Here is a 6,211-nt window from a genome sequence, read left to right on the forward strand (position 1 = left end):
CCTACCAATCCTGACCACAACTTACCAACCCTGACCACAACTTACCAATCCTGACCACAACCTACCAACCCTGACCACAACCTACCAACCCTGACCACAACTTACCAACCCTGACCACAACTTACCAACCCTGCCCACAATTTACCAACCCTGACCACAACCTACCAACCCTGACCACAACTTACCAACCCTGACCACAACTTACCAACCCTGCCCACAATTTACCAACCCTGACCACAACCTACCAACCCTGACCACAACTTACCAACCCTGACCACAACTTACCAACCCTGCCCACAATTTACCAACCCTGACCACAACCTACCAACCCTGACCACAACTTACCAACCCTGACCACAACTTACCAACCCTGCCCACAATTTACCAACCCTGACCACAACCTACCAACCCTGCCCACAACTTACCAACCCTGACCACAACCTACCAACCCTGACCACAACTTACCAACCCTGCCCACAACCTACCATCCCTGACCACAACCTACCAACCCTGACCACAACCTACCAACCCTGCCCACAATCTACCTAACTCTCCAAAGACGGATTGGTTAGGGTGAACTGAGTGTGGCCTCATTGCAGCAGTAGGGGAGGCCATGGATAGGCAAATCTGAATCGGAATGGGAAGTGGAATTAAAATGGGTGGCCACTGGCAGACGGAGCGTGGGTTCTCGGCGAAGCGGTCTCCCAATCTACATCGGGTCTCACCGATATCCAGGGGGCCACTCCGGGGGCACTGAGCACAGTAAATGACCCCAACAGACTCAGAGGTGAAGTGTCACCTCACCTGGGAGGACTGTTTGGGAACCTGAATGGTAGTGAGGGAGGATGTGTAGGGGCTGTTGTAGCACTTGCTCCGCTTCCAAGAATGAGTGCCAGGAGGGAGATCAGTGAGTAGGGATGAATGGACAAGGGAGTCACTTAGGGAGTGATCCCTGAGGAAAGCTGAAAGTGGGGGGTGTGTGTGGTGAACTACATATACCTGTCTGGACATGCCCCCCCACCTGTGGCTCCTCACACAGACCCCTGTATATAGGCGATTAGAGGCACTGCTCCTCCCTCAGTCTCCAGGATGTTGGGTGGTGGTCTCTTGCTGCTGACTGTGCTTTCTTCCAGCTAATAAAAGTCTATCTCGCCTCACGTCTCGGAGAGTTATTGAAGGTGCATCAGTGGGGGAGGGAAAGATGTGTTTGTTGATAGGAGATGGTGGAAGTTACAGAGATCTATGTGCTGGATGTGGAGGCTGGTGGGGTGGTAGGTGAGGACAAGAGGAACGTTATCTCTCATGTGGTGAGGGGAGACGTGCACAAAATGGCTGAGGGCAGCATTGATGGTGGAGGAAGGGAAGCCCCTTTCTTTAAAGAAGGAGGAACTCCTTTGTTCTAGAATGGAAAGCCTCACCCTGAGAACGGAGACAGAGGAAGTGAGAGAAGGGGATGGTGCTTTTACAAGTACCAGGATGGGAAGAGGTGTAGTCCAGGTAGCTGTGAGAATCAGTGGGTTTATAATAGCATTAGTAGTTAAACTGTTTCCCGAGACAGAGACAGAGAGATCAAGAAAGGGGAGGGATGTGTCTGAAATAGACCAGGTAAATTGGAATTTGGAGGCAAAGCCGATGAAGTGCACGAGCTCGGCACGGGAGCAGGAAGCAGCACCAATGCAGTTGTCGATGTAGTGTAAGGAAAGTTGGGGACGGGACCAGCTGTTCCATGGAGCTGAAAAACAGACAGGCATAGCTAGGGCCCATGCGAGTGCCCATAGCTGCACCTTTTGTTTGAAGGAGAAATTATTAGGTTTGAAGACAAGTTCCACTTGCTGGAGGAGAGTGGTGATTGAGGGGAACTGGTTGGGTCTGGTGTCCAGAAAGAAACGGAGAGCTTTGATGCCTTTCTCGTGAAGGATGGAGGTGTACAGGGACTGGACATCTATAGTGAAAATAAGAGGATGGGGCCAGGGAACCTGAAATCATTGAAAAGATCAAGAGCATGGGAAGTGTCACGGATGTAGGTAGGAAGGGACTGGACCAGGGAGAATAAGGCTGAGTCAAGTTATATAGACATGAGTTCAGTGGGACAAGAAAAACCTGAAACAATGGGTCTCCCTGGACAAGCGGGTAGAAGGTAGAAACGGGAGGTGCAGGGTGAGGGAACGATAAGGTTGGTGGCACTGGGTGGGAGATCCCCCGAGTCAGTAAGGTAGGTGATGTTGTGGGTGACGATGGCCTGGTGCTCCTTAGTGGGGTTCTGTTCGAAGGGTAAGTAAGGGGAGATGTCTGAGGGTTGTCACTGGGCCTCAGCATGGTAGAGGACAGTCTGCTAAACAATCACAGCAGCTCCTTATCTGTGGGTTTGATGGTGAGGTTAGGATTATGAAGAACGCTACCTTGAACTTGCAGCAATGCCACCTCCGCCCCCACCATTCCCATTCCCATTCCCATTTCCCTCTGTCACCTTACCTGCCAGTCACCTCCCTATGTTGCTCCTCCCCTTCCCTTTCTTCCATGGCCTCCTGTCCTCTGCTGTCAGATTCCCCCTTCTCCAGCCCTGTATTTCTTTCACCAATTAACTTCCCAGTTCTTTACTTCACCCCTCCCCCTACTCCCACTTTCTTACTCTGGCTCCTCATGAAGGTTCTCGGCCCAAAACATAAACTGTACTCCTTTCCATAGACGCTGCCTGGCCTGCTGAGTTCCTCCAGCATTTTGTGTGTGTTGCTTCTACAGATTTTCTCTTGTTTGTATATATAGCTTGGGTGCCTAAGACTTTTGCACAGTACTGTAGCAATTTTATGTATTGTACAAAAAAACAAATTTATGTATTGCACAAAAAAAAAACAAATTTCACGGCCCTTGTCAGTTTTGATAAATCTGATTCTTACATGAGTGTCTATTGTGTTTCCATAGATGCTGCCTGACCCGCTGTACCTCCAGCATTCTGTGTGAGTTGCTTGTATTCCTAGCATCTGCAGATTTTCTCTTGTCTCTATATTTTATGTTCATGGAGCCATCTTGCAACAAAAAGGGTATATTTTGTGTGCCTAGCGTTTGTACTGGAGCTTTTGGAATGGACACCAGTATTGAATATTCAAAGGGGTTCTGCTAGTTGGGATGTTACCCATTATAAATAAGTAATGCATTAAATTTAGCTGACTAGATTCCATATATTAACTTTAAGTAAGTGACTATTGCAATTGAAACTGGCTTTAAAAACTAACTATCAATAATAAACTCTTTGCCAAGGCAATATCGGGCCCTGGATCTTGTCTTAAATATAAAAAGGACCCAGGTCCTATATCAGCAACCACCCAACCTGCCACTTATCCAGCCCTCGATAAAAGTTGACGTAATCACGGTTCAAAACGTAGACCACTTTCCCTACCTTGTCAGCGTTCTCTCCTCAAAGGCAGACATCGACTCAGAGATCAGCCACCGCCTGAGTTGTGCTACTGGAGCCTATGCAAGATTAAGGAAAAGATATTTTGAGGACCGTGACCTAAAGGTCCAAACAAAACTTTTGGTCTATAGACCAGTCGTCCTTCCTATGTTAGTTTGGAGCCAAATCATGTACCACCTAGAGGAGACACCTGAAAGCCCTGGAAGAACACCACCAAAAGGTCTTACTGAAGATTTTGAGGATCAGCTGGAAGAACAGAGGCACTAACACCAGCATACTGGAAGAGGCCGACATGAACAGCATCTCCACCGTGACAAAACAATACAACATCCACTGGATAAGTCATGTCACCTCACATCTCCTCGAACAGATCCAGTGGAAGGAAGGTCAGCGAGCCCCTGGTGGACAAGGAAACGCTTCAAAATCAGCCTGAAGAAATTCAACATGACGTCTAAAAACTGGCAAGACGTTACACCCAATAATTACGCCGAGAGGAAATCTGTCCAAGAGGGAGCTGCGCTACAGGAGAGCAATCTCTGTGTGCTGCAGAGAACAAGCGGTGGCTGCAAAAGAACTGACTGAACAACCAAGAGACCCTCCACTAACCACAGTCACCACTGACTCTTGCCCACATGACACCAGAACATATGGATCCCAGCTCGACCTGAAGACCCAACCATAGACAACCCTTTAGGAGAACATGGTACACGATTCCATTGACTCAGGGTGGAACCTTGGTAACTATGGATAAGTAGGCCTGAAGGGCCTTTTTCCTCTGTGTAACTTCATTCCAATTATTCCTCACATCGCAGGCCGGTATAACTTCATACCAATCATTCTTCATGCCTTTTAGCTGGCAATCGTACAATTTCTAGCAGATAAAATTGATGATCTCAGAGGTAGGGTGCTGCAGAGAGACATTCAGATGCTGTGTGTCCCCTGCTTCATGGAATCCTGGTTAACTCCCTCTGTACTGGATGCAGCAATTCAGATTGATGGATTCACTCTACACCGTCAGGATAGGACAGTCGAGTCTCTCAAAAGCAGAGGTACAGTTATATGCCGGATTAACCTAGTACCAAACATAGCATATGCTACGGGCCCCGCCCACACTGAATGCTTGCAAGCTGCAGCCCGGTGAAATCAGAGGAATAGTCCTTTGTTACATCGACGACTGCATTGGCGCTGCCTCTTGCAGGCGTGCTGAGCTCGTCGACTTCATTAACTTTGCCTCCAACTTTCACCCTGCCCTCAAATTTACCTGGTCCATTTCTGACACCTCCCTCCCCTTTCTTGATCTTTCTGTCTCCATCTCTGGAGATGGCTTATCTACTGATATCTACTATAAGCTCACAGACTCTCACAGCCACCTGGACTATACCTCTTCCCACCCTGTCTCTTACAAAAAGGCTATCCCCTTCTCACAATTCCTCCATCTCCGCCGCATCTGCTCTCAGGATGAGGCTTTTCATTCCAGGACAAAGGAGATGTCTTCCTTTTTTAAACAAAGGGGCTTCCCTTTGTCCACCATCATCTCTGCTCTCAAACGTATCTCTCCCATTTCCCGCACATCTGCCCTCACCCCATCCACCCGCCACCCCACTCGGGATAGGGTTCCCCTTGTCCTTACCTACCACCCCACCAGCCTCCAGGTCCAATGTATAATTCGCCGTAACTTCTGCCACCTCCAACGGGATCCCACTACCAAACACATTTTTCCCTTCCCCCCCCCCCTTCTGCTTTTCACAGGGCTTGCTCCCTACGTGACTCCCTTGTCCATTCGTCCCCCCCATCCCTTCCCACCGATCTCCCTCCTGGCACTTATCCTTGTAAATGGAACAAGTGCTACACCTGCCCTTACACTTCCTCCCTCACCACCATTCAGGGCCCCAGTCCTTCCAGGTGAGGCATCACTTGAGTCAACTGGTGTGGTATACTGCATCCGGTGCTCCCGGTGTGGCCTTTTATATATTGGTGAGACCCGACGCAGACTGGGAGACCGTTTTGCTGAACACCTACGCTCGGTCCGCCAGAAAAAGCAGGATCTCCCAGTGGCCACACATTTTAATTCCACGTCCCATTCCCATTCTGATATGTCTATCCATGGCCTCCTCTATTGTCAAAATGAATCCAAACTTAGGTTGGAGGAACAACACCTTATATACCGGCTGGGTAGCCTCCAACCTGATGGCATGAACATTGACTTCTCTAACTTCCGTTAATGCCCCTCCTCCCCTTCTTACCCCATCCCTGACATATTTAGTTGTTTGCCTGTTCTCCATCTGCCTCTGGTGCTTCCCCATTCCCCCTTTCTTTCTCCTGAGGCCTCCCGTCCCATGATCCTTTCCCTTTTCCAGCTCTGTATCACTTTCGCCAATCACCTTTCCAGCTCTTAGCTTCACCCCACCCCCTCCGGTCTTCTCCTATCATTTTGCATTTCCTCCTCCCCCCGCTACTTTCAAATCTCTTACTATCTTTCCTTTCGGTTAGTCCTGACGAAGGGTCTCGGCCCGAAACTTTGACAGCGCTTCTCCCTATAGATGCTGCCTGGCCTGTTGTGTTCCACCAGCATTTTGTATGTGTTGTTTGAATTTCCAGTATCTGCGGATTTCCTAATGTATTATGGAGTTGTCTATTGCATCCGGTGCTCCCGGTGCAGCCTCCTCTACATCGGCGAGACCCGACGCAGATTGGGGGACCACTTCGTCGAGCATCTCCGCTCTGTCCGTCACAATAGACAGGACCTCTCCGTTGCCACCCACTTCAACTCTGCCTCTCATTCCCATCTAGATATGTCCAAAC

This window comes from Hypanus sabinus, chromosome 2 (genome assembly GCF_030144855.1).
Source record: "Hypanus sabinus isolate sHypSab1 chromosome 2, sHypSab1.hap1, whole genome shotgun sequence".
Taxonomy (NCBI): domain Eukaryota; kingdom Metazoa; phylum Chordata; class Chondrichthyes; order Myliobatiformes; family Dasyatidae; genus Hypanus; species Hypanus sabinus.